Raw genomic sequence first — 23,340 nt, 5'->3', positions numbered from 1 at the left:
AGAAGAGTTATTTCCAGAAGAACCCTCAATAAATGCACCCTATGTTACCTGGGAGGGAATGATAGATCAGTGGTCTATGAGTAAACATGAGTTGCCTTTCAGGCTGATGAATGGTGCCTCAATGCCTGAATCTTGAGAGCAGAGCAGAGTCTTTGCCTGGGGGGTTGGGGATTTCTTGATGAAAGCAAGGAGAACCCACATAGGGAACTGAAACTGAGATAGGACGAAGTCTCAAACCAAGGAAGAGTGCCTGCAGCGTGGGGACTTGCCATGGTAGGATGAAAAAATAAAAAGGGGACAAATTAATGAAAGACCCAGAGATGTGAACAGACATGAGAAAGATCCCCAAAGAACATCTTAACTTCTTCTCCTATTTTGTTTATTTGGAGTATAGTTGATTTACTATGTTGTATTAATTTCAGGTGTACAATGCATTGATTCATATATATATATATATATATATATATATGTATGTATATATATATAATTTTTCAGGTTATTTTCCTTTATCAGTTCAGTTCAGTCCAGTCACTCAGTCATGTCTGACTCTTTGCGACCCCATGAACCACAGCACACCAGGCCTCCCTGTCCATCACCAACTCCCGGAGTCCACCCAAACCCATGTCCATTGAGTCGGTGATGCCATCCAACCATCTCATCCTCTGTTGTCCCCTTCTCCTCCTGCCCTCAATCTTTCCCAGCATTAGGGTCTTTTCAAATGAGTCAGCTCTTTGCATCAGGTGGCCAAAGTATTGGAGTTTCAGCCTTCAGCATCAGTCCTTCCAATGAACACCCAGGACAGATCTCCTTTAGGATGGACTGGTTGGATCTCCTCACAGTCCAAGGGACTCTCAGGAGTCTTCTCCAACACCACAGTTCAAAAAGCATCAATTCTTTGGCACTCAGCTTTCTTTATAGTCCAGCTCTCACATCCATACATGACCACTGGAAAAACCATAGCCTTGACTAGATGGACCTTTATTGACAAAGTAATGTCTCTGCTTTTTAATATGTATATTAATATCTAGGTTGGTCATAACTTTCCTTCCAGGAGTAAGCATCTTTTAATTTCATGGCTGCAATCACCATCTGCAGTGATTTTGGAGCCCAGAAAAATAAAGTCAGCCACTGTTTCCACTGTTTCCCCATCTATTTGCCATGAAGTGATGGGACCGGATGTCATGATCTTAGGTTATTACAAAATATTGAGTATAGTTCCCTGTTTTCTCAGTTTACTTTTGATCAGCCCAGTACGTAAGGGCAGCATGGCCTCTAGTAATTTATGACTACAAGTATGTTTCTTTATTCAGTGTTTCTCTGTAGAAGGAGTTTGAGGTTAAGAGACAAGAACTCAAACGCTGTTTTGATCATTAACTTTGGGGCTTTGAGTTTGATCTTTCTCTACGCCTGAGTCTTTTAAAATTAAGGTTACACCTGCCCTACCTCGCTAGGGCAAAAACGTGAAATACCTTTGAAAAGTATAGAATGTTAGACCAGTGTAAGAATAGGTATGAGGAAAAAAATTCCTCAGGATCTCTTAATATGATTTACTTAGGACTATTTGATTGCTATACATATATTTTTATTTTTATACAGATGAATATGTTATCTGCATATATACGCATGTATGAATACAGACCATATTACATGAATACAGATGCAATGAGTTCCTTTCGCTTCATTTTATGAATCACTTATCAATCAATAAGAGAAAAAAACCCCAAATAACATTTCCTAAGAGGTGAAGTAACAAGATATGGAAAACTTTAAAGATAATTAATGAAGATAAACTGGACAATAATAGGATTTTTAAAAATAAGGAATTGAAGCCTAATGCCCTGATAAGGTATTTGCTTTTGTGGTTTTAAAGCAGAATGCTTAGGAAAGTTTCCCTTTCTCACTTAATTGCCTAATGTAGGTTTACATTTGAAATAATTTGACCACTCTATGGAATAGCTTTCCTGTAGATTTTAGGTCTTTTTGTTAAGTTAGTAGAAGAACTGCCTCACCAACAAACTTGAGTAACCACTTCCATTTTCCCTACTATAACCTGTTCCTTCCTCCAGGGTCAGTGTATTACCAAATGTGGAATTAGATGTAATTAGAGGGGCAGTGGTTCAACCCAATTCACCCTATTCTCAACTTGTTGGTTCTTGGGCTCCTGTACCTGTATGTTTTGAGCCTTTTAAAGAAGTTCCCTCAGAAATTACTCATATAAAAAAGCTAAGGCAATTACAGCTATGAGTGTGAAGTTTTTAAACTCAATTGAAATTAAAAATAGTCTGATAGAAATTTGATATCAAGTTGAGAAAATAATATGCTTTTAGAGATGAAGCATTCAAATCAGGAAGCAAGTATCTAGAGAATGATGAGACTGATGGAGTAAGGAAGATAGGAGTCAAAAACAAAAAGGAGTAATTGTGGCTAAGTATGTGTTTATGTGTACTTGTGTTGACAAAACTCTCTAAAATAAAACTCGTTTGGGGACCTGGGACCCTCAATGAAATAGCACTGTGATCTGTGTAATGTGTTAGTCCCTCTAATTGGTTAAACTTATTGGGCTTAAATATAATATGAATGGATGCACTATGATTATGACACCATCCTTAAGACTGATTAACTATAAATATGCATTGATTAGCTATGCCTATGCATATGGTCAGCTGTGCAAACTTAAAGGATGGATACTCCCATCTATGCTGTTCCACTTTGAATGCCAGGCAATTCTATATAGGTGTTGGCACCCCAGCCAACAGGCCCAATACACAGAGATGGTCTAATGCCAGCAGGACCCTTGCCCAACCTTTGTGCTAATACTACATGGCTGACAGCTGCCTATAAAAGCATTGTTCCTTCTCCTCTGGAAAAGAAAAAAATCCAATTCTTTGGGACACATAAAAATTTAGAGGAACTCTAGATCCTTCTATGCCCTCCACAGGGACACTTTCCTACTAAGAAGAGCAAGTGATGATAATTTCTAATTCATTTCCATGGTAGTGATCCGCTCTCATTCTGCCCTAGTGGAACTTGGGAACTGGAAAGTGACATTAAAGTAACTATGTTTTCTTCATTTACCGTGTCTAATTTTGTGTACAGGCATAGTTATTCAGAGGAAGAAGAATCTGCTTGTAGACACATCTCTGAACTATAAAGTGAATGCATACTCTGCTAAAGTATGTTTATCAATTTGTTACACTATACAACTCAAATGGCTTAAGACAGTTAAAGTTGGCATTGTGCCATGCTGTCAGTATTTAATGGTATTGGGCTCCTATGGTTAGTAAGGTTTGTGGTATGTTAGAGCTGGGTTTTGGCATAAGAAGATTTAGATTCCACTATATATTCTTTTGGAAAGGGAAATGGCAACCCACTCCAGTTTCCCTGCCTGGAGAATCCCATGGACAGAGGAGCCTGGTAGGCTACACCCTATGGTGTTGCAAAGAGTCAGATACAACTGAGCAACTAGCTCACATACATATATTCTTTATTTACTTATTGAGCAAGTCATTTAACCTAAACTGGACTGTAGACTCATCAGGGGTATGGGAATGAAAATAATACCTATACCATGAGCTCTTCTGGGAATCCAAGAGGTTACTAGTAGATTTACTTTGATAGCTCTGAAGTCCTTCCAAGCAGCAACAGTCATTCTAAAATATCTTAGATGGTTGTGTTATAATCTTTTAAATTTGTTATGTCAATCAAGTTTTGCACATTACTGAAGTTTTCATGCATCATGAAATAAAAATGTTTGTAGCTTCTGCGTTACTAATCTTCAGAGACTAGAACCATTCAGTTCTTTTAACTTTAATTTAAACAACCCTTTTTAAAGTAAAAAAAAAAAAAAAAAAAGAACCCAAACATTAAATACTGTGTTGCATGATCAAACTATAAATGTCTCTGATGGTTCCATCTCAAGATGACCCACTGGCAGCACATTATGAGTCTTCAGTAAGTATGTTCTTTGGAAATTCTGGGAAGACAGTAACCAGAGCATGTGGTCCTGACCCTCATTCCCTCTTATCTTCCTTTGCAGCAGGAGACGTCCATCTGGGGAGGCAGCCTGGTAGACCCAGGAGAGGTTTTAAATTTCAGTTCTAAGGAAAGAGCAGATCCAGGATTTGGTTCTATGGGGAAAGGACCGAGGGTACAAGTTATAGAAAGGTCATGTCTGTCCCTGAGGACAGGCTAGATGTCCAGGATTCTGTACTTGCAAGAGTAGTCAGCTGACATGATTCCCTTTGGCTAGTGTTGCACGGGCCAATATTCCGTCATACTAGAGAGGTTTGCCTGGTCTAGCTGGCCCCGGAATGTAGGGGGGACAATTGTGACTGTGGACTGAGTACCACCCAGCCCATGATTAGGAGACAGCAGCCACATGTTCCTAGGAGGTCCAGAAGCAGAAAGCTTCTGCAGAGGGTGAACTGTTTGTCAACTTGTTCTGTGATGGGTGGTCAGGATGCATACTGCATTCTTTCCCTATTTTCTGGTTTTCCATGGTTCAACAGACCTGGAAACTGGATTACCCAAGGCTTTTATACCATAATGAGGCAAAGACAAGTTACAGCTCAACGGTACTGGAAATTTGAGAGAGGAAGACCTAGCTGATTGACTGGAACAGGCACCCCCTCGTTGAAATAGAAACAAAAATGCCGCTTGATATATTTCATCAAAAACACAGGAGCTGTCAAGAGAGTGAAACTGGAGCACAAAAAGGATTTCAGTTTTGTATTTAGGAAGTATGGTCCATGACTTTAAAAATCCAAAAGATGAGTTGAAAAAGAAGATAGATCCTACTGAAAACAGAAATGGTGAGAAAAAGTCAGCAAAGGAACAGTTCACTCCACAAACAGGCAAAGATATAGGAACCAACAGGGGAAGGCTCAAGGCTCAGAGGGAAGGTTTAGGACTAAGATGCCACCAGCAGGAGCTTCAGAGAGGGGAGGGTGATATAGACAATAGAAACAAATTTCCCTGATCTCAAAGGGATTTGAATTAACTGATTGGCAGAATTAATAAAAGATACACATACAGGATATAACTGCATCTAAGGTTAAAAAGGACATATCATAAACTTTTGCTCAAAGAAGAAAATTCACTTGTAAAGAGAAATTGATCAGACTAGCATTAGACTTCTCATCTATAATTCTGAAAACCCTATGATCATGACCAGCAGCAATTAATTAGAACAAAAAGAGGAATTCAAACAAGGTGCTATTTTTCAGGGAAAATTCACAAATATATTTACAATAATCAAGAGTGGATTCATAACAGCAGAGTAAAAATGAAGAAAAGTGAAATTATTGACAAGTAGCAAATGATGCAATACATAGGTTAATATAAATGGTTGAGAAACAACAAAATAGATTTATTATATATTTCCTAAATAATGATCTTTTAAAGAGAAGAGGCATTCTATTACAGGAGAAAATAAAGCTAAAATACTGAAACTAAAGTTTAACTCAACCAAATCTAAGCATTGGGAGTAAAGATGTGGTATAGGAAAATGACTTCAGAAATTATATTTCATTTTGCTGAGCTCATTGCAATGAAGAAGGGTTGGTAGACTACCTCTCATACCCAAATCTAGTAATAGAGGAGTAAAGTCTTATTCCATTAATAAAGAATAAATAAAGACTTATTCATTCTTAATAGAAGTAAGAAAATGATAACTATTCACATTAAAAATCAAATTGTTGAGTGAAACAAAGAAAGTTCAGCCAGAAAAATACTAAGAAAAGGAAAAATGGAAATAATAACAAACCACAATACACTGGAACATAACATGGGAGGAGTAAACTTACTCATTTAGTTATTTCACTAAATGTTAGTGGGAAGAAATTCTCTTCTCCCGTGCAAGATGCAAGAAGGGCAGTCAAGTAATATGGACATATTAATAAATATTTTATTGAATGAATAAATTTATGTGTTCAATTTCCCAAGTTTATCTCCCCACACTAAATGAATATGTCCACCATTCTGTACAACCAGAATGGTTGTGGGTATAGCTAACTATTCTCTTGTGCGTTATCTCAATAACAGGAGATTCCTGTGTTTGCCCCCTACAGTGGAACTTGTTTTCCATGGACGGGACTATGGGCCACTGGTTGTAGAAATCACATGGCTCATGGGGTCAAGGAGGTGTGATCTCAGTTCTGTCTCTGCTTTTCTTTTGCGGTGTGGCTTTAGAAGAGGGACTTTATCTTATTGAAAACCAGTCTCCTCACCTGGTAATGCAAATGTTGATTTTGGACAGTGGTTGTAAGGACTATATTTGTTCATGTATGTAGAATTTTTGGGCATTTCTGACACCTGGCAGATGCTCAGTGAATATCAGCCATTTTATTTTTTCTCCTTTTTCTCTCTTCCAGACTTCCCTATTGTATCTTCCCAAAACAATTCACAGAGTGGAGTAAATCATGCTATCTAGGCTTAGCATATCCCACAAGAATAAAGAAAGACGGAGGATCACAGAGACTCCAGAAATCTTCCCACACCTTAGGTTGTTGTGGCTTGGGTGATGCAAAGCATGACAGAAAGTGCACCTGTCTAAACAATGAACTTCATGCCAAACTGATTGTGTCCAAGGGCAGAATTTCCAATTCTGTAGTATGTAGGCAAACTCCCTTTAATGTTCACCTGAATATCTTCTGTTTGGTAGTCAACTGGTTTTCATTTTTAAGCATAGCTTTGTTGATAACTTACATCTCATAGTTACGATACTCCTTAGATGCCATTACTTAAGATCATGGAATAATTGAAGTTTATCCTACTCTTTTGTCTCCTTTGCTGTGTCTTTTAAAATTGCCATTTTGATTAACCTTTAAAAAATCTGTTTTGGAATTTTAGTTTACTTTACTTAAAGAAATATTTAGTGGATGTTTCTTTTGCCCTGGTCCCTATTTAAAGGAAGATTTCAAAAGCAAACATGGGCTGCTTATAAAACCCAGAACATAATGAGAACATAAGCAAGTAGATAAACTAGTTCATTATAGGAGGTGCAAATATGCATAGAGAGAGACCAGGGGTGCTAGAAAAACTTGAATGAAAGCCTTTAGCTCAGACTCACAGTGTTAAGAGAGCAAGTGATCTGTGAGCCTCGCATAAAGAATACTTAGACTCAGGGAAGACAAAGTGAGCGAAGCAGAGTGGAAAGATCATAAGGGTAAAGAAGCGAGGCAAAGGCAAGGTGGGCACTGGCAGCAAAGGAAGAGTGGAAGTAAAAGGCCAGGAAGTAAAAGGAAGTAAAAGGCCAGGGGTCCTGGCTCTGGAGAGTGGCTGTGAATGTTGATGAATGAAGACATCCTTACTGGAACCTTGTGGCATTGACCATCCCAAAGGTCTGGGCTCCCAGGTTCCTTGACTCCTCAACCAGAAGAGTCTGTGATTCTGATTCCATAAGAAAAGAACCTGGGATTTTGCTGTTTGGGGACATGTTCCTCTGGAGAGAGGATATTAGAGTCTCTGGAATGGGTAGAAGCAGGTGCAGTTTTGAAATCATCATGTTTGTTATTCTCCCCATTGAGAAACACTTAGTTAAGGGACTACTCAAGGACTCAGCCCTCTCCACCTTCAAAAGCAATCACTGAATAGATGCACATCCCCAGTATAGAGATTGTCTTTTTAAAAGCCCATGACTCCACCTCCATTCTCCTGGATCCTTTCTCTTGGCCACCTTCTAAATCTTAAAACCTTCACTCTGCTATCACCTTATACATTCCCCCATTTTGTTAAAAATCTTTACTGTCCAGGGCTTATTTATCAACTCCTGTAGGTTTGCACTCGTGTTTTCGTTTGCCATGTATTCTCTGGCTTGAATCCTTCCACTCCCCAGTCCTGTGAAAACTCATTCATGGTCACTATAACAGATTCTAGGTTTTTAAATCAATTTCCTGGAGTAGAGTAGCAAAACAGTTACACAGTTAGAACACTCACTGGCCATAAAAGATCTTTCCTTATTTTGAAGTGACAAAGTTGGTTTATTTAAAAGTAAAGTCTAAAAAGTTGGTCATTGGGGGAAAAGTGGATTTGTTATACTGTTAACACATTATCAAAATTACATATGGTTTTATGCAAGTATTGTCATTTTTGTGCTCAGAAAGTTTTCATTAAAGTGTGGATGTGCACACAGACACACACACATATTCACACACACACACACACACAGACACACACACACACACACCCCAAAGCAAAAAAGCAAATAAATTCTTCCAATATAAGGTAGCATTCAAAGAACAGAAACATCATGCAGGCTTTACCAACCATGCATGGGTTATTTTTGAAAAAAAAATGGTCTTTTTAAAGTTAAAAATTATAATCAATATATATCTAAATCTAATTACATAACTCTTCAACCATTCATCTGTTTGTGGGAGGAACCCACAATTTCTCTTGTGTATTTCGGCAATTGTTCCATGCTCTGAAGCATCAGATATCATTATCAATACGATATTTCATAAGACCAGAGTCAATTTGATCATATTTGGCAAAAATAGTTTTGTTGTTGTTTTGGTAGTGTCTGTCCCCCAGGTATTACTTTCATCTCTCTAATGTGACTCTAATTAAGTCTGCAAGGCCAAACCGTAAGTGGTCTCTCCTGCAAAGTTCTAGAAACAGGGTTGATAAGTGCTTTTAATAGTTTCCATTGGGTTGTATTGTTGTGATTTAATAAAACAGGAGATTTGTTCCTTTATATATCCAGGTGACAGAGAAGAAAAGGCAAGGGGGCAGAAATGCCCATTCCAAGGGCCCTGGTTCTTCTTTTTTAGGCCTCTATTTCTCCTGATTACTCATCTCACAGCATCCTCCTTTCTTTCCCTCTGAAAACCCCCTCGTTAACTTTACAAGCCATGATCAGTTGGTAAATTCTTCAGCAAAGTGGTAGACCAAGCTGCCCCTGAATGAGCAGGGCAGCTCCCTACGACCTCAAGAGGTGGAGTGACCACTGAGGGGAGAATTTCCATAGTATTTGTAGGAGATGACCAGTATTCTTGCCTGGAAAATTCCATGGGCAGAGGAGCCTGACGGGCTACAGTTCATGGGGCCACAAAGAGTCAGACACGTCTGAGTGACTGAGCACACACACATACATGATAGCTTTACTGATCACCATGAGGCCTGTAGAGCAACACTGGTTCTCAGACGTTGGATTGAAGAACAAGGAGGTAAAGTGAGTAGGTCTAGATTGGGACCACTTTGATTTTAAATCTTCTTAAACTCGGAACTTCAGAACTCCCTTTTCATTTTGAGATTCATAACAGTGGAGGTGAGGCTGATGGGGATGGTACTGATAGATGATAAAATAAGATTGCAGGGGAGAACTAATTTGTATTAAAAGGAGGGATATTCTGGGAATTGGGGAAATTTTCAGAGGCCTCCTAACTTGTCACATAAATACATGAATGAATAAATAAATGAATAAGAAACAATCCAGGTTGAAGGGCAATTCAGTCAAGCTACCCTAACATAGCCTGTATTTTTGTCTATTCAAATGTGTTTGCCCCGGAGCCAAACAGCCAGCTGTGTTCTGCTGGGTGATGTATGAAGCAGAAAGAACACTGTCTAATTTTTATATCCAGTTGAGCCTGAAGTACCTTGAGATGGGGAGGGAGGTGGTACATCTTACTCCCACTCAGGAATTATTATTCATGCAAGAATCACTCAACAGCTCTTCTGGTAGCCCTCCCTAATTCCATTAACCCCTCAAACACTGGGTGGCAAACAGGAGAGGCTTGGGATCTGATTAAAATGAATTGGTTGCATGCCAGTTAAGCAGGAGCTTTCTGAGTTTTGTTTTGTTTGGAGGGGGTGGCTGTGTTTTAAGTTTTATATTTCATTCTTGGCAGGGGGCATACCCTCTAGCTCCCTTGCTGTTAATTTCTTTCACTTTTGTTTTATTTTGGAATAGTCACTTTGTTGGGGTTAAGTGCTTATGCAAATAAAAGAGTGTCACAGACTACTTATTTCGTGATCTCCTTAGATAGAAAATCTCATTGGAAGGCTTCTCTACCTGGGCAACTTAGCTCAGTCAACATCCCTTGATTTTTATGGGTTTCTAAGAAGGTGCTGTTGAGATGTTTTATTTCCCCAGTCACTTGATAAAATACCTATATGGAACCATTGAGCAGTGATCTCAGAAATGAAACCAAGTGCACAAGAAATTGAACAAAGGCCTTTAACAAAAATGGGAAACTGAGACTGGGACATGGAATTATCTGGCCTGGGTGTCCAGATCATTATTAATGATTATAATACTGCATTTACTTGATAGTGGAGTATGTCAAAATAATGTCTACAAGGGGTCTCTGTAGCATTTGCAGAGTTAAAAAAGAGAATGAGGCTGCATCTATATAGTGAAATAAATTAAAATACCAGCACAATTGTTACAGTGCACCCAGTCTGCTAAACCAATAAATAGGATTGCAGCATGTTTGATCCAATTGTGTGCAAGGTATTAAAGATTGCATAAAATACTTAATAGGTACTAAAAAAAGTCTGTAAATTTCATAGCCATCTGTAGATAAGAACTTGTAGGAACTCAGATGTTAAAAGAAAAGTGACATATGGGTTTTAAAACTAGGCTGCTGCTTTCCAGCTCACCTACCACCAGGAACACGGCATGCCTGAGCCACGCCATCCAGTGTCAGGAGCCAAAGGGCAAGAAGGAAAACTGGGCCACCTCCCTGCTTTGTTAGAGATGCCACACACCAGTTACTGCTTCTGGGGAGTAGAAATGACAGATTCTTCAAGAGGAGTTGCTGTTCCAAATAGAATATATTTGCTGCATTAGGAAACAAAATGGTACTCTTGAGCATGAATTCTAGAGCCAGATGGACTGGGTTCAAATCCCAGTTCCATCCCTGGGTGAACTCGGATGAATAGCTTCACCTCTCTGTGCTCCACTTTCATTATCTATAAAATCACAATAGTAGTGGTGATTTTATAGATAATGTATCTATAGCTATCAGGTGGATTAAATGAGTTAATATTGATAAGGACTTAGAACAGAATTCTACCCATAATAGTGTTGTTTTTTAAACTTTTTATTTTGGAATAAGTAATGGCCTCTTAAGAGCTGGGCATATATTATTTGTGTGTCTTCTGTTGCTGATCTTTAAATCAATGTTTTGTAATAAGTGAAATGCCTTTAGCTCCAGTCCCACCTCGTTTGTTAAAAAAAAGTCCACAGCTAATCCATTCTTCACTGACCCCCTATATCTGTTCTGGGAAGCGAATGAATATTTTCTGATACAACATGTTTGGAGTTTGATATATATTGTTATTTATCTCTTTCACAATAAACCTGCAAAGTGGGTAAGATGAGTTCCATATAACAACTGAGCAAATTGTGGAAAACCTGTCTGCCTCTTCCTTTAGTCCAAGTTTGAATATTTACATAACAGGAACAGCAATATTTCCTTCTCAAGACGTCCAACTAAAGTGACCCATAAACCATCAAATCATATGACTTTATAGTTCTGAGAAGGAAATATCACTGCTTTATATGACAAATGAGTCTAGATTTCTAGAGTATCAGATTAGCCAAAACAGTCACTATTTATGGAAGGTGCCTGTAATACCTAGTATTTAGACTTTCTAGCCCCCAGCTGGAGAAGGCAATGGCAACCCACTCCAGTACTCTTGCCTGGAGAATCCCATGGACGGAGGAGCCTGGTAGGTTGCAGTCCATGGGGTTGCGAAGAGTCAGACACGACTGAGCGACTTCACTTTCACTTTTCACTTTCATGACTGGAGAAGAAAATGGCAACCCACTCCGGTGTTGTTCTTGCCTGGATAATCCCAGGGACAGCGGAGCCTGGTGGGCTGTCGTCCATGGGGTCGCACAGAGTCGGACACGACTGAAGCAACTTGGCAGCAGCAGCAGCCCCCAGCTGGCCAGAGCAAGTCAGGGTATAATTACTTGCCAAGGGCTGTCATGGTGTTTCTCTCAGACAGCTCCTTCCTCCAGAGGCAGCCCTACGGTGCTCCTAAGAACAAATTGAATTGAAAGTCGCCCAGTCGTTTCCGACTCTTTGCCACCCCATGGACTATACAGTTCATGGAATTCTCCAGGCCAGAACACTGGAATGGGTAGCCTTTCCCTTCTCCAGGGTATCTTCCCAACCCAGGGATCGAACCCAGGTCTCCCGCATTGCAGGTGGATTCTTTACCAGCCGAACCACAAGGGAAGTAGTGATCCTAAGAATAGCTGGCAAATGACTTCTGCCCTCAGGCAAAAAAAAAAAAAAATTGAGTTGGGGTAGAGTGGCATGACAACCATGAGTTCTGCCCATCAAATATTTCCAGTCCTTCTTTATGCCATATGGTAGGATTTGTTTTTGCACTCTTGAGGTTAGGTGTGGCATGTGATTGCTTTGGACTGTGAAAAGTGATGCTAGTGAAAACCCATGAAAGTCACAGAGATAAGAAATACTATTGTTTGAGGCCACTCACTGCTGGGTGTTTGTTACAACAGCATAACCTAGCCTATCCTGACTGGTACTAGTGATAAATGAGTTCCTCAATGTGGTGTGCTCGGAAGTTGTATAAAACTAAAGTAGTTACTCTTGAGATCAGTCAGTTCAAGTTTGGGAGGTTGTTGAGGATAAGTAAAGAGAGAAAGGTAGGAAGTAAAATGTTTCCTAGCAACCTGTGTAACTTGAGATGAGGTGCCTGATTCTGTGACAAGCAATTGCCTTTGACACAGCTGCATGCTTTCCCTGTAGAAACCACCTACTCACTTGATTCGGCCACCCCCCACCCAACGCCCCTGCCCAACACACACTTTCTGTTAATAAGAGAGTAATTAATTTGGGAAAATAAAGGCTATGTGGCAGGCAGTGAGAACAGAACCATGAAAAACATTTTGATAAATCATTTTAGTCTGGTCACAACAAAAGAGAGACATGGAATAGGATGGCATCAAACCCTAAGAAATTAGAAAACACTCAAGAGTGTTGAAGATTGTTTAAGTTGTCTATGAATTGGGATGTTTGTTACTTTCCATTTTCTGTAGTGAATCAGATGTAGCCAACACTGGCAAGAAGATAGAGAATGGAGAGGGAGAGAGAGAAGGAAAGGAAAGAAGGAAGAAAGCAAGGAAAAGAAAGAAAGAAAAAGGAAGGAAGGAAATATCTTTGGAGTCAGAAATGAAAAGGAAAATTAGAGCCAAAACACAGATTTCATTACCTGATGCCGTCAATGCCAAGAGGGATGTTAGATTGGATATACGTTCTAAGGAATTTAGCTTGAAAGCCCAAATAAGGTCAAGGGATGTGGCCTCAGGCCTGGGTGAAGAGGAGAATTCAGAAAGTGAGACCCCTTAAGTGACAGAACTAGGAAGATTCTCCCCACCAGCACAGGAATGCATTTTTCTGTCCTGGGCTGTGAATGGACAAAGGCTCCTAGGAGAAATTGGAAAACTAGGCTTGCCTGCACAAACTGTGGGTGGGGCCTGTAATTTTCGCTACATGCATGCTACAGGATTTTCCTCAGGGGTATAAATTAATGTTAAATTGATCCTGGACCACAGGGAAATTCCTAGAGTGCCAGCAAGAAACAAATGTGAAGTTCTCTGTAGCAAGATTTCCACAGTTTCCAGTTATTACGGTTAAAAAACCTCTTAAAGTGAGCTTACAATAAAAATTATAAACCACATGAGAGAATGATGGATCCTAAGACACTGAGATAGTGGAAAAAATGCAAAAGCAATTTTAAATAAGGATGTTTTAAAATCATTAAAAGAACATGGAAGCCACAGGGAGAAAATTAAAAACCTATTATGAACCAGAATAGGCGTATTTGAAAAAAATCCAAATAGAACTTCTAGAAACAAAAAATACAGCCATTGAAATTTTATAAAACCTAATTTGATGTGTTAAACATCTGGATTAGACTTAGCTAAAGCATTAATGAACAGAAAAACATATCTGAGGCTATTATTCCAAATGCAGCTTGGAAAGAAAAAGATAGGACAATGATCTAGAGACAGACTTGAGAAGATTCAGAGGCGAAACAGCAGAGAAAAAAGATAACAGTGATCAGAGGATGTTTAACTGAATCAATGATGACTGAAAATTGACTAAATTAGATGACAAAATGAACTTCCAGATGCAAGAAGCACAATACGTACCAAGAAGGGGAAAAAAACAATAAATCCACCAAAATACTCATCTTGGGAAAACTTCAAAACTCTAGATATGAGGTAATTCATCACTTCCTACAAAGGAAAAACATTTATATGGAAAGCAGATTACTCACCAGCAAAACGAGAGAGCAGGAAGATAGTGGGAAGAATAGCGTGATAGAACTGAGTGAAGAAAAAGAAATTCATCTTAGAAATTCACTTAGGCAAAGACTAGGACGTTCCCATCCATAGGATGTGGCTGAATGAGATATCTTAAAGCATATAGAAGGAAATTAAACACCAAAAGAGAGAGAGAGTCAAGAAACAGTGGTGAGCAGGGAACTGGGATGATGAGAGCCAGACGCGTCTTTCCTGGGATGTGAGGTTGATGAATGGACAGGGTGCTGGGTGTGGGGGAATTTGGGTCAACCTCCATCTCCCAGAGGTGAAGGTTGGAACAGGGAGAGCAGTGGGACCCCAGTTGTCCCCAGAGAGCATCCTTCTCCAATTTTCCAAAGAATTTTTAATTTTGAAAGGTCAAATTTGAAGCTTTGATAGGCAGTAAACATCAGAATGATCATTTGCTGGAGGTCTCGATGCTCAGACTCCTTACTTTGCTTTAAGTCAACTTGGTATGAGAAAGGGACTTCATGTCACATGGAAACTTGGAGCATTAAGACTTTGGGGTTTTTAATTTTCTTTTTTGGTCTCTCGACATATGGGATCTTAGTTCCCCAACTAGGAATCAAACTCATGCCCCCTGCAGTGGAAGCGCAGAGTCTTAACCACTAGACTGCCAGGGAAGTTCCAGTAAGGCTTTGAATAACAAAAAAGAGTGTGCATCCCATCTTGGCTCTTCACCGCCCCCCTCTCCCCCACCCCACCAGCCAGTCTCAGTCACCAGTAATCTTTGGAACTTGGGTTGTTGGTCTTTCACCTGTTTCAATTTGGGTAACACACTTACCTACACCTGCCTCCTGACCTTGTCTTATTCCCACCCCTGGTTTCACTCTCCTCCTACTTAACTACCCCACCCTCACTTTCTCTAGCCCGTTTTCATTAATCCAATTAGAATTTATTGAGCACTTACTATGTACCACCTGTGCCAACATAGCTTAGACCAGGGGTTGCAAACTACAGCCCACAGGCCAAATTCAGTCTGGCTGCCACCTTTTGTATATAAGTTTTATTGGAATACAGTCATGCCCATTCATTTACATATTGTTTACAGCTGTTTTCTCACTGGAGACCATGTGGGCCACAAAGACAAAAATATTTACTGTCTGGCCCTCTACGGAAACAGTTTGTGACCTCTGGCTTAGAAGATTAAAAATATTATGCCTGGCTTAGTTTCCTGATCTAACTAATGAGGACATAAATATCTTCCTCATGCAACTTACAATATTCTGTGTACAGGAAAGTGATATTTTAAAATATGAAGTAACAGTTGCTGTCATTTACTGAGAGCTTCTTATGAGTCAGGTGTTTAGCTAAGCCTTTTTATATGGATCATCTCACTGAATCCTCACAAGATAACTGCCATCATGGTTCCATGTGACAAACGAAAAAATTGGGGCATCAAGAGCTTAACTGATGCGGCTGGGGTGACATGCCAGCCATCACAAAGCCTGGCCCCCAACTCAGGAAGAGCCATTCTGCGCTCACTTATCTGTAGGGTGAGGCGCCAGCATCTCTCAGCAGGGTTGGGCTACAGACGGAATGCAAAAGCCACTGTGAAGAGCTGGCACCGCACAGAGACATTACACCATAACACTCAACTGTTTCAGGGTAATCATCTTTAAGGATTATTTCACCAGAGCTATCCCACAAATTTTTAAATGTCTTTGAACAACTGTTCATTCTGAGTGTATTGATTCTTTATGAGCACTTTGGTCCAGCCATATAAAAGGAGTCCTAGAAATTCGATGTGAATGCTGTCGACTCATGTACTATTGCTGTAGTGTCTGAATGTCATAAATTCAGCTACTTAACTCACCCTGTCCTATGTGTCTAACAAAGTACTGAAGGCTACACACTTCCTGCAGAATGCTCGATATTAAATGCTCCACTTTACATGTTATACACATCTTAAAATGGCATATGCTGTGAAAGATACTTGGGGGAAGGGGAGGGCGGGGGGAAGTAAGGAACCACCCTAAACGATGATGAATCACTCTCTGCTTAAATGCTGTTGCGTTAATTCAAGTGACATTTTGACAATAGCATGCTGTCAGTCCAATGGTTTGACCTATACAACAACCTCTAATTATTACTAATTAAATAATTAATTATTCATAGATGCACGTTCCATTAGCATAGCAGAGAGGTGTTGGAATATGAGTTATATGCGGTTTATGAATCTTCAGAAAATAGATTCTTTAATAAATTAATAAAGGGGCTCTGGGGTTTCATTAAAAGGTGGCTGGAGGGTGTGCTTGCCTGTTTCCAAGGAGACCACAGGTGGTTCGTTGCTTTTTTTTTTTTTTTAAGTTAAACTTGTTTGGGCTAGATGATTTTTTTTTCACCCTTTTCTCTCTGCTCTGTCCTCAGGCAGAGAATGGAACATTTTAATGAAACCCCTGTTGTCTTCATATCACTTTGATCCCCTTGTGTTCTTTCCAGTCTACACATTGGCCAGTCGGATGAAGGGCTTCAGAGTCTCCCCTCCCCGTATTAAAAACTGTGGCCTGCCCTCCATGAATAAACAACATCACGGTGGAGACCAGCAAAGAGAAAGGCAGAGCAAACAAAGGGATGAAGGAAAATGCATAAATTCAAATGACATGGGTCTCATTTACCCACTTAATTACCCTGACTCCTGACTCTGTTAGCCACTGTGATTATTTTTCCCGTTAAGAATGTTTTCAAGAACTCAGAGGAAAAGAGGCTCATCCATTTCTTACCCCCTCCACAATCTCTTGGCCACATGGAGTTCCGCGACTTCGTTATCTCACCATAATAATGATCATGGTAATATTAATATCTTCCAGCACTGTTCACTAAATAGTGATAAAAATAGTAATATTAATGTTTTCTAACATCCATTTTTGATGCTCTGGGGCGCATTATAAATTCTGTCTTTGTTTAAGCAGTAGGGAACCCACAAAATATCATTACAGTTATCATTAGAACTCAAGGGCACAGTCCTGAAACCTAAGTAGGACTAAGTCAGCAAGCATTCCAGGGCCATGGAGGGAACAAAACATGAATAAAATAGGATTTTTTATACTATTTCAACATTTGACCTATTTTGGAAGAGATGGCTTTTTTCTTCTTTAGTATTTATACCTGCTGATTATTCTCACAAAAGATAGAGGAGCTTGTTTTTCTGAAACCGGTCACAATCATCCCCTCAAAGTCACTAGAACCCATTTTTTTCTCCACTGTCTTTTTCCTTCCTCTACACACAGGAGGGGAATTGGATCCCCACCCAGCAATAGTGGTCTGCTTCCTGTGGTCCAGGAGCCACGCCTCCTCTATGTATCTGGGCAGCATTCAGTCCAGGTGAGGGGTGGCAGATAGACAGAACTGGAACCCTTCCCTGGACCAAACTGATGAAGATCACAGAGGAAATGCTGAGTACATCATCGTTACTTGCAGGGTCTGCTAAGGGGAAAGAAAGATTTCCCTGGAATGCTGGGAAGAAAATACTCTTCAGCAGTGGGCTGAATTTTCTGACATTCCCTTGTACCTTCACCTTCATCTGAAGAACCAGCTTCGAGCTGTATGTTGGCCCCACTGCTCTGCTGCTGGCTGTCAGCCACTGGAGACTAGAAATCCTTCTACACATTTTTGGGGGTGATGATGCAGACCCCTTTCCTTAGTCCCCCACTGTGTGGCTTTCCTCTTCTTTTCCAGGTCCCTGCTGTGATGGGTTTTTGCTTCCTCTTATTAATTTATTTCTCACCTTTTAAATTCTCTTTTTTTCCCCCAGCTTCTCCAGTATACATACTCTTTCCTCCTGTTCCCTTCTTTCCTTCATTCTCCTATCATTTTTCTGCCTGGTTATTTTCTTGGAGCTGTCTGCTAAGTGGGCAGTTGTACTTTTTTTTTTGGCAAAATATATGGATGGTACCATTAGCTTATAGTATCTGGACTGGAACATACAATCAAGAGAGGTAAAATAATATCAAGCCATTAAAGTTAATTACTAACACAAACGGATGTTTACTAATACTTATGATAGGAATACGAATCATTTTAGGAAAATATTATCAACCCCATAGGCATCCAGGGCACCACCCCCCTTTTTCAAAAATGAACTCAGGGAAGATTAAAGCCCTAATTAAACACATACTTTATTTCTGTGCTTAGTTTTCACAAACGACATCCTTTTAATATAAAACTGACATTCTGGCATCACTCACATGCCCAGAAGAGTCAGATAATCAACAACAGTTTATAATAACATCGCACCAGAATAATGAATAACGTCTGAAGCTCAGTGAAAAATATTTCCCCAATAACACAATGAGGAGATATTCATTTCCAAACATGATATTTAGTAGGTTCGAAAATTACAGAAAGAAATGAGGTATTTGAGGGTTTTCCATAATTTTGCCCACTCTGTCCAATTTGGTTTCCTATTTTTCTTAACTCTTATTCTTTTCTCCCCCCTGTTTCACAGGATAATATTCACTCCTCAAATTTGCTGGCTTTCAACAGTAGTCAGATCTTGTAGCAAACTCAAGCCATGTTAACATCAAGAGAAAAATGTCAGTGTTCTATGTTCTATCTAGTGATTGTTTGCATTCTCACATATAAATGAGTACTCATTAGCTCCAGCTTTGTAAAAAGAAGGGACTAGCTGATCTCCTGAAATTCTTCCGAGGCTTTTCCGTGTCCACATTAACTTACCAGCTTTATGCCCATGTCTGTGCAAGCCCACTGAATTACTGCTTTTCTAGAAAATTAAAGTAAGATGTTAATGAATTTAATTTATTCATACAAAGAGTTGAAAACATCAAGTGAACTTTTAGAGAGGCACTATCTTTACTTATCCAAGTGAGTTACTAATATTAATTAGAATTTATCAGTATAGTCTCTCCATCCATTAAAAGTTTACCAAGTGTTGTGACAAAGTCTGCATTCTGAATTTATCTGCAGACTTAGAAAAGGGAAATGAAAGTCTGGTGGGGTTTAGCATGCTTGATTCAGAAGCATGTTTGAAACTCTCATAGGATCTTAAGATTGGCCTTGAAATCTAGTCACCAATCTTCACTTTAAAGCAGATTTATTTTGCTGCTCTGAAGACTGCATATGCTGTGTATGTTGTCTTTTGACTCCCATGGAGCTTCGAGCAGAGTTGATGGGAAGCAGAGTCCCACCGTTCAGTTCTTCCCTTCTCCCTGGTGTAAACAGGGTTGACTCACACACCTTGAGACCTCTTCCCCCCTCACTCTCCCTTTCTTTTTTCCTATCTCCCCCTCACAGATTCACATGTTCATTGCTCCTTAAAGTGAGACAGTCTGGAAGGTGTGGTCTCTTACTGTATTTCTAAAATTTCCACATTTAATATACTATTAAATACATAACAATACATTTCTGTCTTTGAATAAGCGGGTCAGATCAAGCCTATGGAAGAATGCAGCACAAGTACATGAGGGTTCAACAGAGGTTCTTAAGAAAATGTCACCCTTGCGAGGACAGACCCAGCCAAACATTTAAATCAAATGCATTTTATTTCTGACTCCAGCATCCTCATTTTCGTTTCTGTTCTTTGTAATTACTCCCTCACCTGCTCCCAGCTTCTAGGTTTTCTGGGTCTGTAACTGGAATCTCTCCTACCATCACCCTTCATTCACCTCTTGCTATCATGGCTATGCTCCACTTTCCCAAGATGGGGGCCTGACATTTTCTTCCATGCAATCATACACATTCTAGATCACATTATATGCTACTCTTGTAATGAGTCTTATTAATAACAGCTTACATTTATACATTCATCTACCTCTTCCTGTGGTACTAATAACCAATAAGTGTCAATGCATTGTCTTTCTTAGAGGTATTTGTCTTTTAACAGGAAGTAATACCTTTATGAGGAGCTTCCCTGGTGGCTCAAACGGTAAAGTGTCTGCCTACAATGTGGGAGACCTGGGTTCGATCCCTGGGTTGGGAAGATCCTCTGGAGAAGGAAATGGCAACCCACTCCAGTACTCTTGGAAAATCCCGTGGACGGAGGAGCCGAGTAGTCTACAATCCATGAGGTCACAAAGAGCCGGACACGACTGAGCAACTAAACTTTCACTTTCACTTTTTCAATACTGTTATGAAAACTCACTGAAAAATGGTGGTGTTTCATACATTGTGAGTGAAATAATTTTTTAACCAAGGAGCTTCCAAAATCTCTCAAGCTTCACCACACATTAGTCTTCTCCTGGTACCTTCATTAGTAGCACTTAGTATTTTTCAAGTGCCTGTATGGTCAGATTGCCGTTTCCTAAGAATAGAAAATCCTTGAACTGGATCCCAGAGAGGATGCTTTATTGCTTTCTTAGCTCCCTGTTGCTATCATTATCACAACTTAGTAGCCTGAAAGGACACAAATTTATTATCTTACAGTTTGGTGTGTCAGAAGTTCCACATGATTGTCACTGGGCTTAAACCGAAGTGTCGTGGGTCTGCATTCTTTTTGCAAACTCTAGGGGAGCATCTATTCACTTGAATTTTTCAGCTAGAGGCCACCCACCTTCCTTGGCTTTTGGCCCCTTCCTCTATTTTCACTGGACTTCCGTGGTGGCTCAGACAGTAAAAGAATCTGCCTGCAATGCAGAAGACCTGGGTTTAATCCCTGGGTTGGGAAGATCCCCTGCCCACTCCAGTATTCTGACCTGGAGAATCCCATGGACCGAGGAGTCTGGCAGGCTACAGTCCAAGGGGTCGCAAAGAGTCAGACACGGCTGAGTGACTTTCACTTTCCTCTATTTTCAAAGTCAGCAATGCTGCATATCTACAACCTGTATCCCATAGTTGCATGAACCTCTGAACACAGCCAGAAAAAGTCTCAGTTCTTTAAGGACTTATGGGCTGATGTTAGGCCATTTCAGATAGTCTCAGGCATCTCATCTCAATGTCTGTATCCTCAGTTACATTTGCAAAGCCCCCTTTTCCAGGTAAGGTAACATATTCACAGGTTCTGGGGATTAGGACACCTCTGTGCACCATTGTTCTGCCTACCAGACTCATTATACTGATAAAATATTTCAGAAGGAGAATATTGTCTAAAAAAGAAAGAAGGTGGTAGGCACAGGTACTATATTATTAGATGTTGAGGCCAAAGCAAACGGCACAGACAAATGTTACCACACAGCCTCCATGGGTGACCTAAAAGATTTAACAACCTCTAAAGATTTGCTCAGACTTCCAAGATGGCACTAATGGTAAAGAACCCAGCTGCCAATGCAGGAGACATAAGAGATGAAGGTTTGATCCCTGGGTCAGGAAGATGCCCCGGAGGAGGGCATGGCAACCCATTCCAGTATTCTTACCTGGAGAATCCCCATAGGCAGAGGAGCCTGGCAGGCTACAGTCCATATGGTCACAAAGAGTTGGGCATGACTGAAGCAGAAAGGCACGCATGCCTATGCACAGGTTTGCTCATTCTAGATTAACGATGACTGGCTTCAGCAGCAGTTAGTCATGTCTTTCTCCTCCAAGATCCTTGCTACAGTCACCTCTAGACCAGGCAATTCTTGAGAACAAGGACAAATGGAGGACAAAATACATATTATCAGCTCTCCCTAAGTTTAGGGGGAAGCACAGTGTCTACTTAGTAAGGTTAAGAGCCAGTGCAAAAGGGTAAATCTTTGCCTGAATATGTCTTACGATTTTGACTTGGCTAAAACCAGGTTCAGCCAAAGGCTTCCTCAGCCTTGGTGACTTGCTAAGAAACCCCATTTTCTAACTGTTCCCAGATAAAACCCAGGAGGACAAATTTATTGCCAACCTCAGGGTTTAACCACATGGCAGAGAAGTACTGGTCTACTGGAAGTTCTAACCTCTGAGGCATACTTAGCATCAAGCCTTATAAACTGGGGTTAATTCCTTGTATAGGATAATGCAGTGACTTGTAGACCAAGATAACGAGGGGGATGATCCACATGGTGTCTGTCAATGGACTGACTCTCTGAGAGATTGGGAGCCAGTCTCTGTGTGAGCTGGCATTCCCAGGACACCTTCTGGGCTTGTTCCACCTCTAGTGTATTTCAATGAATTTATATCTCTAATTTCTCTAACTCTTGCTCTCTCTGTGTCTTTGGGCATTTCCAATGCTAGTCTTAGCTGGATATGGGAAATTGAATTATGTGCAAATATGAAAATGCAAATGAGAGTCATGGATATTTCTGGGCCTTTTGCCTCTGGCTCAGACCTACAAATGGGAAAAGATGGGGATGTAAGCAAACTGACTAGAATGTTCTGGTTCCCAATGAGGCTTTAGTCAGGTTAGTACTGATGAATCAGTAAGTACTATATTACCTCATCCATATAGCTGCTGCCTTTTCTTCTCAAATATTTCTAGACTTGTTGAATCTCATTTGAAATATACCCTGAAAATATGATTCAAATGCTAAAACTTGCAAACCCATCACTGCCCATTTGAGGAGAGAAATTAGACTAAATCAACATCAGAGCCCAGCTTCTCCAGCTACTTGATCCTCATGGGACATCTCATCATAAAAAGATTTCAAGTTTTGCTTCCCTTTCTATTATATAATATGAAAAAATTGAAAAGTAAAAATATTAGTCACTCAATCATGTCCAACTCTTTGCAACCCCATGGACTGTAAGCTGCCAGGCTCCTCTGTCCATGGAATTCTCCAGGCAAGAATATATAAAATGTAAATAGGATATATAAGTCACATATATTAAAAACATGAATTTATAAACTTACAACCATATATACCCATAAGTATGTACATATATAAGACACACAGCATGTAGGTGTATTTAAGATTTGTCACATATCCTTCCAGCACATGGATGTACACATATCTGTGATGCAAGTAGATGCACACATATAAAATGGCATGTAACTTGCACATGTGTAATGTGTATATGGATGCATTATAAGGCATGTGCACATGCTATGCAGTGTCTACATACATGTAGCATGTTTATGTGAATATGTGAGTATACAACATAAAGAATATTTATACCATAGCATATAATATGTGAGCTTCCCAGGTGGCTCAGTGGTAAAGAATCCACCTGTG

Source organism: Cervus canadensis, chromosome 28 (assembly GCF_019320065.1).
Source record: "Cervus canadensis isolate Bull #8, Minnesota chromosome 28, ASM1932006v1, whole genome shotgun sequence".
NCBI classification, from domain to species: Eukaryota; Metazoa; Chordata; class Mammalia; order Artiodactyla; family Cervidae; genus Cervus; species Cervus canadensis.
Note: the sequence above shows the minus strand (reverse complement) of the source record.